The sequence below is a fragment of the Uranotaenia lowii genome, chromosome 3 (assembly GCF_029784155.1).
Source record: "Uranotaenia lowii strain MFRU-FL chromosome 3, ASM2978415v1, whole genome shotgun sequence".
Lineage (NCBI taxonomy): Eukaryota > Metazoa > Arthropoda > Insecta > Diptera > Culicidae > Uranotaenia > Uranotaenia lowii.
The window spans coordinates 322,843,971-322,857,086 of NC_073693.1; the positions used below are offsets into that span (position 1 = coordinate 322,843,971).

Consider the following 13,116-nt stretch of genomic DNA (forward strand, 5'->3'; position numbering starts at 1 on the left):
GGACGTCGTTTGCTTCTTGCTAGGACATTATGTTTCATTTTCATGAGTTTCCACAGGTCAAAAGACATCCAAGGACAATTGTCTTTGACCTTGACTTCAATTTGAACGGTTTTTGTATATTTTTGTTTTAAGTTTCGAAATATTTCAATAACTTTCAGAAGCTTTTCGCTGGCAGTGTTCTCTGATATTCCTTGAATTTCATTTTCAAATGCTGCATTGAGTTTGCGATGTTGGATGATGTTCTTGCTTAATGTACATTTTGTCAATTTTTTCTTCAAATTGATAGCTGATATTATCATTGAGTGGTCGCTAATGCTTGAAGAAACTGTAGCGTTTTTGACTAAGCTCTGTAAACCATCTGAGCACACAACATGATCTATTAAATTGTTACTAATAGGTCTCGTGGTGTTTGTGTTTGTAACAGTAAAATTGTAGCAATTAAGAATATCGGCATAATCCTGTGCTAATTTAGACTGAGGATTGTTTATGGGTACGTTCATATCTGATTTGGACATGTTGTGCTTAAAATTGCATCAATTTTAGCTAAAAAGGCATCATTGTTATAATTTGGAGGTTTATACATTGCATGAACATCGAGGTGCGTATTGCCCAGATCTACTCGCACGTGTATATGATGAAATCCGTGATCGTGTTCGTTTTTTAATTCAGAAGCTATCAAAGTCGATCTCAAATAGAGAAAAAGTCCCCCTCCTTGTGAATCCGGTCTGCATGAAAAAATACTTCGATAACCTTTCAACTCATACAGTTTAGAATAGCTTTCTTTTACCCATGTTTCTCCTAGCACAATAATATCAATTATTCCAGGATACAGCTGTAGAGTTTCCTTAACGGAATCAAATTTGTCCATGTTATTGATGCCCCTTACATTGTGCTGCAGTAAAGTAAGTACATTTTGATTGCTTGATTGAAAAATTCTTTTATTCACGCAAGAGATTGTATTATAAAAGTAATTATTTTGAGAAACTATATTCATAATTTAATTCATAATTTTAGCAATCTGTTGTTGACCTATATCATATCATTTTGACGACGTTTAGGATTTGGCTCTACTGGAGAAGATCCGCAAGATGAGTTCAATGGCCGTTTATTTGCCTTTTCAGAGAGCTCAAAAAGTTGCTGTGTGTTCGAAATGATGATTGGTTTAGCGTTATCCGATTGCTTCATCAGGATTTTCCCGTTCCTACCAGGCCATACGTACTTCATGTCCAGCTTCGTTTGCAGTTCCTTAGCTTCATTCAGCAAATTTCGGCCATACGATGTCAATTCATCCCGGATCGTAATTTTCTTCGCACTACCTTCGAAACGTTCACTCAATGAAGATAAAAGCAATGGTCCATACGATCTTTTCCGCTCCATTAGTAAATCCTTGATCGCTTCCGATTCAAATGATACAATGATTGGCCCAACGTTTTCTGAAGATGCCTTTCCGCTGATACGTTTAGCACAGCATATGGAATTGGGCTCGATTTTTAGACTCATAATCTCGCAGAGTCTAATAACCGATTGCTTGGCGTCTTCGTTTTCCTCAACTGGCATTCCTAGTATTACAGCATTTTTTGCCAGGGAGCTTCTATTGAATTTGTCCAATTCGGTTTCCATATCTGCAAATTTTCTGGCAAGTCCATCATGTTTCGCTTTCCACTCGTCGACATCCAGTTTTACATTTCTATTTTCATTTTTCATAGCTTCCAATTCATTCTTGAATTGCTCGAACTGGTCTGATATAAACTGTTGCGACCTTTCAATCTGCTTGGTGGTGTTGGCTATTCCCTCCATCTGTTGTTGCAACTGATGAACAGCTAAGACAGACTGGTGCTTGGTCTCCTCTACTCGTTGTCCTAACTTTCGAATTTCAGAAATAACATCCGTTAGATCAATTGAGTCATCTCTTCTGTTATTTTGGTTGAAAATAGAACTGCATTCAACGGTACAGAAGAAAGCTTTCGCCTTTGTCCTAGCAATAGCATTCCCAAAAATTTTCTTGCATCTAGGATGAACCACCCTAGCACACTGAGCGCATTCGATTAATCGAGATGGATTATCCTCAACTTTCTGGCAAACATAGCAAACAGCATCTTCCTCATCGAACATTTTTGTGAGTTCACTGCAGAAAAACACATGAGCTAGTGAGTTGATCAATTTGACAACAAGACGCAAAGCGTGAGATGATCGATCAACCTTCTTCTTAAACAGTTGTTGAAATGAAGAGTGTGAAAGTGAGTGACCGCGATTGACAACAATGGATACAATTGGCAAGAGATTACCTCAAAAAATCCGTTTTTCTGGCGTAGTTTACCGTATCCTGATAATCTTCGGACCCCAGCTAGCCTTCCGGTTTAGAATTTGTTGTTTGGCAGAATTTATCCAGGTGAGAAATATCACTTTCAGCGGTAACAATATTTTTGGTAAAGCAACGTTTAGCCTTCAAGATGGCCAAATTGGAAACCTTAAAGATTACAACCTTAATCATCTATTAGATGATGTAATTGTCATAGTATATTCCAAAAAGAATCAGGGTAGTCGTAAATGATTCGCATGACAAACCGTACAAATCGTAATTCAATACAATCCAGATCAAGAATATGTGTGCTAATGTACCTATATGGCCTCCAAAATGATACGTATATACTGGTTTTGCTGCATTATATACGATATGTTTACACGTATATTTGCACGTATATTTGTGTTGAAAATTCGAATTACCCACCAAATGGTTGTCTGGGAGTTATTTAATATTTTTTAAGTCAATAAATGTGAGGAAAAATTTATCACAACAATCAATACGGCTTCCGAAGTGAATCCAGCATGCTCCCCGCTGCCTGCGAACTTATTGGCGAGATAACAAACGCGACGGATGTTAAAAAATCCAAAGGAATACTTTACTTAGATCTCAAAAAAGCGTTCGATACAATTGATCATACGATTTCATTGGACTAACTGAATGTGTAAGGCATCAGGGGAGCAGCAAATAGGTTTTTGAAAAACTATCTCGTCGATCGCAATCAATATGTGATTGCCAACAACTTCACCTGTCAACTATACACATTAAAAGACGGTGTTTTACAAGGCAGCAAATAAGGTCCACTGTTGTTCTTGATTTATATCAATGACCTACCAGAACTTGAGCTTCGTGAAAAATATCGCCTTTTTGCTGACGACACTTCAATTCTGTTTATTGGTGATAATGCACAACAAATAATCCGCAACATGAGAATTGATCAGACGACATTGGGAGCGTATTTTTCTGAGGATCTACTCTAGCCCAATTTCTCTAAAACAAAATACATTCTATTTAGAGCGTCGCGTTCGAAAACAGCTCAGATTTTCCCGAATCTTGTCGTTCACTAATCTGACAAATGAGTACATTCAACATAAAGGTCTTCGACTGTATATCACCCGATTGATAACTCGATTTGTTTACAGTTGACTTGAGTTGACACATTCGCCCTTTTGTGAAATTGATACCGATGTTAACTTAACAGGCCTAAACTGGTTAGTGCCTTACAAGAAGGTTGCCTGCAAAGCTTAACCAAAATAAGACCTCGGGAAGGGTGACCCGGAAAGTTTTTTTTACATCGATGGTCAGTATACATTCAATGAATGGGAAGGTTAAGAACTGAGTGTAAGGGAAGGCGAGTAGAATGCTGACGAGGGAGCGTGTAGGGTCAATGTGGGAAACAAAAAGACAGAATTACGACAAAAGTATGACGAAATTATGACACAAATATGACAAAAAAATGGCAGTAAAATGATAAAGTTATGAAAAATTTGGTAAAGTAAGACGAAAAATTTCAAAAACATGACAAAAAATTTCTATAAAATGAATAAAAATCGACATAGTTATGTCAAAAAAATTCCAAATATGGTGAAAATATGAGAAATATGACAAAATTATGGAAAAAATATGACTAATTTAGTGAAAATATGACAGAATTATCGGAAAAAATCTGACAAATTTTACAAATTTATGAATAAAATATGACACAAATTTGAAAATAACATGAACAAAATCCGACTATATAAAATTTTGTAAAATATGACGGAGTGATAAAAATATGATAAATGTGGTATCTGCCAGATTGATGTTATATTTTTACCACATTTGTCATAATTTTGTTATGTTTGGCATTTCATTTTAATTTTTTTTGTAATAACTTTGTCATATTTTTTAGATTTATGTCATAACTTTTCTTATTCCTATTACGTCATATTTTTCACAATGGTTTATTGGATTTTGGTCATTTTGTTGTTAAATTTATGTAATTTTTTTGTCATGATTTTAAAACTTTTGTCGAATTTGTCAGATTTTTTGTCTTAATTTTTTTTTATTATTTTATCATATTTGGTCATTGATTTGTCGATTTTATGTCATACTTTTGTCATAATTTAGACATAATTTTGGAAATATTTGTCATAATTTGTATTATGTTTTGTAATAGTCAATAGTGTAAAAGTCACTCTAATTAAATAAAAAAAAAGTTTTTGTCATATTTGTGCCATAATTTTATCATATGTCATGTCAGATTGTTGTCATTTATTATTAAAATTTTGCCATTTTGGTCAGATTGTTGTCATACTTTTGTCATAATTTTGCCATGTTTTCACCATGGTTTTGAATGTATAAGTGATATGTAATCCACCTTCTTCCCCCTTAGGATGCGGGAAAAGCTCACGAGCAGCCACAGGCAAAATTTCACTCCATTTGTTTGATAAGTTTATGCGCTATGCCAAATAAAACTCGTATAAAAGTTAGCGTATTGGCTTGATAAAATTTCAAATTATGACAAAAAACTTGTATGGGAGCATCTCTTTCATTTTCCCTTCCCCAACTCTTGGAAGGAAGATATTCCTAATCTTATCATTTTATCCATTTTTTTTTTCATTCCCAAAAAAACCTGTTCATATCAAATTAGATTGTATTGGTTGATATGTTCTTAAACTATTCAACAAAATTTATATAAATATTTCCTTCCCGTGCCGAATTTGGTTTCATTTGTTAAATAAGTTTTCGGGTTAAGCTAAAAAATTGTATGGGAGTCCCCCTTTTCCTTTCTCATATCCCCAATGGATGGAGAGAGATGTCACAAATAAGCGTATAACCATTTCTAGAACCAAAACGCCATCCTTTGCCAAATTAGAACTCATTTGCTCGATTATTCCTCGAGTAATGTAAAAACCGCTATCGTCACATTATAAGAAAGAAGGACCACAAATAGTTAAAGAAATATTCCTCGTTTTCAAATACGCTCTCATGTCTAATTTGTTTCTCTTTGCTTGATCAGTTTCGAGTTATACAAAAAAATTGTACGGAGCCCCCTTTTTCTTCTTTTTACCCCATTTGAAGTAGCACCGAAGTAAATATTGATAGAACATTCTTCGTGTTATAGTAAATGTAGTTTTTCTGAGGATATCTGAAAGAAGAAGGCCGAAACGTCTAAGTAATTATTTAACATTGATTTACAAATGACCGAAAAACATCTACTCAAAAAGTTAACATAAAACATTCTTCGTACTCAAATTCTCTCTATTTGTTAGAGTTATTAAAAAAAAGATTGGATCAAAGCCTTTCTTCTCTATTCCTTTCTCTCCGCTGTGTGTTTCAAATAATCATAAAAAACCTTTCTTTTACCCAAATACCTTACCATGCCAAATTTGGTGCCATTTGCTTGATTGTTCTCGAGTGTGACAAAAAATTGTAAGGAAGCCTTCTTTCCTATCTTTCTATTGGAAGGAGGAAGGGGTAGCAAATATTCGAAGAAGTATTTCTCATATTTTAATACCCTCTTCCCTTTCCTAGATCCACACTGGAAGAAGGAAGGGATTTAAAATATTGAAAAAAAAAACAGTTCTAGTATTCAAATACCCTTCCATGTCAAATATGGTTCTATTTGATTGACTAACTCTTGTGTAATGTGGAAAATTGTAAAGAAGCCCCCTTACCCATTCCTCCTTTTTCCTTCCATTCCTTCTCACTCATAAAAACATTCCTCGTACCCAAATACCCTCTCACGCCATATTTGGTTCCATTTTCTTTATCGAAATCGTTCTCGATTTATACAAACATTTGACTAATATTTGAAAAACATCCTCCTCTCTTCCTGCAAGAGGGAAGGGTCTCAAACTATAATTGGAACCTTACCTGGCCTCAAAACACTCACTTGGTAAGTTTTAAGCAAATCGATTCAATAGTTTCCGAGTCTATAGAACAGACAGTCAAATAGACAGAAACCCATTTTTATATACATTCATGTGTATGTTACAAGTTTCAGAGTTGAGGTTTTTTTAAACTTCGAAACTTTGAAGTAAGCACCACAAAAGAACCTTTAATGAAATATGAAAATATGAAAATATAAAATTGTTTCAAGGTGACCCTGCGTAAGCTTCGAAGTGAATTATAAAAAATCTTTATCGATTCCCAAGAAGGTAGCCGGTCAACCATTTTCAATATTTTCCAAACATGCAGCAGATGTCGCAGAGATTACTTTTGTGTGCGACTGGCAGGAGGAGAAAACCGTAAAAAAGGCATTCCTCCCCATCTGACTGTACAGGCTAGACTATAAATTTGCATATCCTATGGAAAGGGAAATGTTTTTGGGCAATCCTCCGAGGCTTTTGGAACCTAAAGAATTGGGGAAGAAGAAAGAGAAGTCTATAGGTTAGGGGGGAATGCTAATATTCGAAGATTTAGTAAATTGAAGTCGATCCATAGGCTTCGATTGAGAAGGCACCTGTAAAATCTCAGCCGAACGGTCTGAGGAAAAAGAAAGCTGTCCGTCCATTGATCCGGGTTGTAGAATGTAGAATGTGGGGAGAATTTATTCCGATGGCCCATTATCATTTGTAGGTTTGGAATAATGACCCTGTCTGGGCGATTCGTGACCGTTTTCGGTAATAAATTTCACAGAGGCTTACCTTTGGATATCGATAGCATTGGATTCCAAAGTTAGGGAGGAGTGATTTTAATCTCTGGAAAGGGAGTGGGAGTCTACTTTAAATCTTCGCCTTCATCCCATTAGGGCACAGTTGAGGAAAAACATTTCGAAGAAGTAGTTACCAATCTCTATAATAACAAGCTGCCCTGATGATACCTTCCAAATGGACGGAGCCCATCGAAGTGCAAATTCTCGGGTGAAACTGTACGAATGGTTTGCGGAACTTCCTACTCACTCAATCTGGCCCCGATCATTTGCGTGTGCGATAACTAACTAGCCTTCCCCAAGAAGCACAAACACTCAATCACGGATCGATCCGGCGCTGTGGAGGTCCGGTATTATTTATACAAATGATGTCCAAACATGCGAATCCACCCCAAGGCTGCTTTTGGCTGCGAGGAGCCAGAAGGAACCCAAACGCACACACAACCAAGCAATGGCTTGTGGCCAATCAACTACGGTCAGCTGACGATAAATAAGCGCGGCATCCGCGAACTTTCTCCTGTAATTAGCTGCTACCAACCTTTGCTGTCAACGCAAAAAGACGCAAAAGACGAGCACCAGTCAAATCGAGCTGAGCTGAGCTGAGAAGGTGACAAGTGCTACCTGCAGGCCACTTCTTCAGCTAAAAGTCGATAATAAGTAAGACGGCCCAACGAATCTGCGACAGGGATATACGGATTTGTAACTTTGGTGGTTTGATGCGTACCTCCCCACTTTGGGAAGGCTCAACTTTGCTTCTGTTAAAATTAATTAGAAAAATGGATTGGTATAATTACCGGTGATCAACTGCGAAATCATAGAAAGACGATTTCCTCGGGTGTAAAAAGTAACTCTCATTAAGGGAATGCTCAGAGGGAAATTCATGTTGATATGGATATCTGAAATGAACTCGAACTCGAAGAAAAATATCTCCAATTGCCTTTGTCACACTTTGATTTCAATGTGCCTCACACAAGATGAACAACAGATTTTTTTTAAAACGAACACAAACATACACAGAATCTCAATGGAACTTGATGTTTCCTCGAAGAAATTCTTTTTTACTTAACTCTAAGCGTACAAGTTTCAAGGATATGATGGTTAGCACCTTAGAAATGCTAAGAACATCAATCCACTGAAAGTGTACTATGTATGCCGTGACCGGGATTCGATTTCATGACTACTGGCTTAGAAGACATAATCGCTATCCTCTAGGTCAGTGGTTTTCAAAGTGGTCCCTACCGCCCCTTGGGGGCGTTGAGAGCTTCCAGGGGGGCGGTGAGCTAAATGTTGAAATTTGGGGGGCGTTGGAAGGGCTCAGGGGGGCGGTGAGGTCATAATCCACATTTTCACAAATCACGAAACAACATAGATTGGGAAAAACAACGAGTAAGTTCGATGCAAAAAATTAAATAACTCTTCAACACTAGACATCAGGTTGAAGACTAAAATATTTATGATTTCACAGAGCTGCAAGCAAATTTTTTGTTCCAGTATCTCAATAATTATTTTTTAATGTCGTTGAAAGATTTTTTTTTAAATTGTCACTGATTTTGTATACGCTTTACATGTTGATCTTGTTTGGTAAGAATATTTTGGGTTATACTAGAACAAGAATAATCTTAGATGGCAAAGCTTGATAATCTTTAAAATGTATTGCCTTCAAAAATTTTATATACAGAAAATACCTTCGAAAAAATCTATATTCAAAAGCGTTATCTATGATTTAGTGATGGATTTTTTGAAAGAAATTGTGTAAGAATTATTTTAGATCAGAGAATTTATATTTTGAGTTCTTATTTGTCCATCTCGATTTCAATCGATGCAAAAACTCAATTGTGCCATTTGTGGATAAACTTTTAATCTTTTCGGTTATCACGAACATGGCTTGGATTTTGTTATTAGAATCATATTTAAACTTCAAGAACAAATACTATTCTCACGTTATTTTACCAACTTAACAGTATTTGTATTCAATAATGCAATTTAGTTTTCATCATTAATGCAAATTAATGATAAATAGAATTTTTTTATCAAAATTTGAGATATACATATGATTTGATATCAAATTTATTAATCAGTTTAAGTAAGTTTCCAGGAAACTTTACATTGAATTAAGTGTTTACTGTAGGTTTGAAGCAATATGAGGCCCTTGGAACCAAATAAGTATAAGTTAAGGTAGCCAGATTACCCAGATATTTATTAAAAAATTCGTCAAAAGTTCGGTCCGCCTCGGTTGCCCGGAATTCTCACTTCATTTGCCAAATCAAACAAAATAAAAACCAAATTGTGTTGTTAAAATTTTTATTTATGATTCCGAAAAGAAATTTTTTGAACAAATTTTAAAGAAATAATCGTGAAAAGTTTTTTGGATGTTTGAATAAAAACTGCTGAAAAATTATGACGAAAACAATTCTTTTTCTTAATTTTTTGTTAAGAAATTCCTGGGTTTTGAGAAAATTTGCTGGATATTATACGGGTTTTTGGTCGACAATTTTTAAATCAAATGCCTGGATTTTTCCAAGTTTTTAAATAAAATATCCCGGATTTATCCGGCTCGGGTACGTGCTGGGAAAATTCTGGCAACCTCAGTATAAGTGAGTAAAAGCAAATTTCGAGAAAATACGCTACTAATTTTTTATGTTTAGTAATTTTCCATACATTTTTAAACAAAAAAAAATTTTTTTTGGGATCAAAATATGCAAATAAAATTCTAAAAATCTAAAAAATCATGAATTATAGTTCGAAACATAAGAATCGTTTGACATTATTGAATCAAAATTGACCATTTTCACACTTAAAATACCCTTTTGGATCTAAGGGCCTTATATAAATTTGAATGAATTTTAAGTTAATCCTTACAACAACATCAAGCTAAAAGCTAATGGCTTTTTAACAATCCAAATTTTCATTTTTTCAATAGATTTTCTGAAAATTTGCTCAGGGTGGCGTTGAGCTCGGAAATTTAGCAAATGGGGGCGGTGAGTGAAAAAAGTTTGAAAACCACTGCTCTAGGTCAACGGCTGCCGGATACAATAGGTATTGGATTGTTTCAACATCTTCTATGGGTGTGGATACCTAATTCATGTTTCACTGAAACCTTTTTGATGCCTCGTTTAACTACCGTTTTAAAATGAATTCTGATAGCACAGTGATGACACTTTTTGGTATGGATTGGGTCCAAAATAGTGAAACCAATCGGCACCAACATGTGAAAAGGGTAGCTCTACTTATCACAAAAACCATTTTTAGTTTATCAGTTTCCATAAGATTTAAAATGCAATTTGAGCAAAGGATCTAAAAGATAGCCATAATATGACATTTGTTTTATACTGTGTTTATTTGAAACGGCTCATACCGAAGATTTTAAAGAGCCAAACCCTTGTTTTTGTATGATTTAAAGTAAATGATGATATAGATTTAAAGTAAAGGTATAATTCGTACATGTTATCTAGGTCCACCGCAAGAGCTATGCACTCACTCCTATAGAGAGAACCATTAGCATTTGTTGTGAAAGAAATTCTATCTCCATTCACTCACACACATGAGACATACAGTATAAATCAAAGGGTGTATAAACCATTTAGACTAGCCTTGCCAGATACTTTTAGAAAAAAGCGGGACATTCTACAAAAAAAAGCGGAGCATCAGCAAAACTTGTTCATAGAAAGTATACTAAACTTTTTTTTAAACGCAGATTGATTTTGCTGAGTTTTTCTCACATGACTTCTATTTACACCCTTTTTTGCTATATCACTGTTAATCTCCGCGGTTCTTACGAATTAACACATTATTTGAGTGAAAGTATTTCAAGCCGTACATATAATCGGCTGATTTTATTCCGCGTGAAAAACCTGTGTGAAATTTGTATAAAAATTAATTTGTTCGGATATTAGTTTAAAAATTTGAAAACTCAAGAAACCTTCATCTTTATATACTTTGGACAATTGAGTCGAAACAGGTGGTGTATAATATAAGGCAATTTAACTAAGATTCCGGCGAAAAATATAATTTCTTTAATTCAACAATCTATAATTATTTAGAAAAAACTTAAACAATATTTTCTTTATACATTGGTTGAACGTGCTCCAAAAACTCTTAAAAAAATCAGAATCTTACTGCTATGCAAAGAGTTTTAGAGATTTTCAATATTGTCTTATATAAACTATGAAAAATGCTGCATATTTTGAGAAAAAGACGTATTTGAAACAGTTTTTGTTTATCACAGAATTGAAATTGATACTAAAATTAGTTTTTTTCCAGTGTTAGTCAGTTAACTTTGTAAAAGTTTCCCAAGAAAAAAAGCGGGACATTTTGTGAAAAAAGCGGGACAGCGGGACATTCAACAAAAAAGCGGGACATGTTCCGCTTTTGCAGGACGGATGGCAACCCTAATTTAGACAAAATTCATACTCCAGTTAGGTTCTTTAAACAATTCCGAGCTATTTTTCCAAGAAAATACCTTTTATTCGATAAATACATATTAAAAATGGTCCTAAGCACCTTCTGAGTCATATAGACTTGAAAGATTCCACGTGAATTTTGATAAGCGATTTAAAAAAGGTCGCAAAATCTTCAAACGCGTTTTTCTCGAAACGTCCTAATTGAACATAGGCCCTTTTCACGTGTTGGTACAGAGTACTGCAATATTTAGCAGAACTGTGGTACCCGCGTATACAAAATGAGAGCCAAATTTTGGCATTTTCCCAATTTTAGTCTGACAAAATGACACAAAATTTTGCTCAAAAGGCATGATAGCTAAATTTGATATGGCTCTCAGTTAAATTCAAACAAACTTAATAACCCTGATTTTTCGTCGCAGAAAAATAAGAAACAAAACTATGCTATCATTTTTATCTCATTTTACTCACCTATAAAGTGTGTAAAAATCTTAATGATGCCTAATTTTTCTGCTATTGAAAATCATCATCTAATCGGGCTATCATTTTGCTATAAATGCTTTACTTTGGGAATGGTTTGTCATCGTTTTATCATATTACAGCATTTTGATTCTTGGATGGAACCAAGGTGTGTATATATTAAGGAGGTGTTACCGAATATCGAATTCCCGATTCAGCCATTTTGGCTATGTAGGCTATGCAACTATGCGGAACTCATGAAGTTTGTTTACCAACAAACCACCGAAAAACTGAGCAAAAAAAATATATATATATATTGAGAGCCCCGCTCACTCCTCGCCTACTTACTATGAAAGTCGGAGAACCTAGTATATCAAAAGACCTTGGATGGAACCTTATTTTGGCATCGAGAAAAATACAACACAAAATAATGCAATCATTTTGGCATTTAGAGCTCAACTTGATTAATATTTGCTATTGATTTAGCCATCAAAGTCTGTCAGAAAAAGTTTTTGAGTTAATATCACCAAACAATTTATCATAGAAATTCAAAAATGACCTAAAATCGACTCAGTCTAGTGTAGCATAGTTAGAGCTCTTTTGGTTGGTAAATATTTTCAATCAAACTCATCACCAACACTGGTCAAAAGTGTTTCCTGATCATATCCTTTTCCCCCCATCCTCAAAAAAAATTGTTTTGCTAGGATGCAGAGGTGACCTCGGTCCTAAAGCATGAATTTATTTTCTATCATCCCTTTCTCTTATTTTCCTCTATCCATTGACTACTAGGACGTGGCCGGCGCCGTTATTGATGTTTAAAGAGAGAGCATCAGTTTTGTTCATTGTGAATGTGTGTCAATCCCAGACACCGTTCTTTTGACCTCTGGACAAAATTGATGGCCTCGGTCAATCACGGAGTAGCAACCATTGGCGATGTGGAAGTCGTTCTACTGAGCCACGCCTGCGATCATGGAATTCGAAATGTATTTTTATAGTAACGATTCTGATCATATAAAAAGTAAATCAAAAAACCCTACGAAGTTATCAGCTGATGAGTTGATAAGAATGATTAATTTTGATCATAGAATATTTCATTGTGCATTTCGAGTTCAATGATTTGAGGTGGATGTGAGTAGTCAATCAAGCTAAGCTAAGCTAAGCTAAGCTAAGCTAAGCTAATATCACCAAACAATTTATCATAATTCAAATTATATTTGGTTTTTTGTCTATATTTTAAGAATTTTATTTACAAACATTAACGTTCGAAAGAAAAATACAAAGATGAAAAATATATGGAAAATAGTCGAGCACAGCAACTTAAA

The 13,116-nt window shown here is 34.9% G+C and overlaps 1 pseudogene; it reads left to right on the forward strand.

The window, feature by feature from the left end:
* The first annotated feature begins 7,316 nt into the window (after positions 1 to 7,316).
* LOC129753799 (signal transducer and transcription activator-like) overlaps positions 7,317 to 13,116 on the forward strand; it is a 53,774-nt pseudogene continuing 47,974 nt past the window's right edge.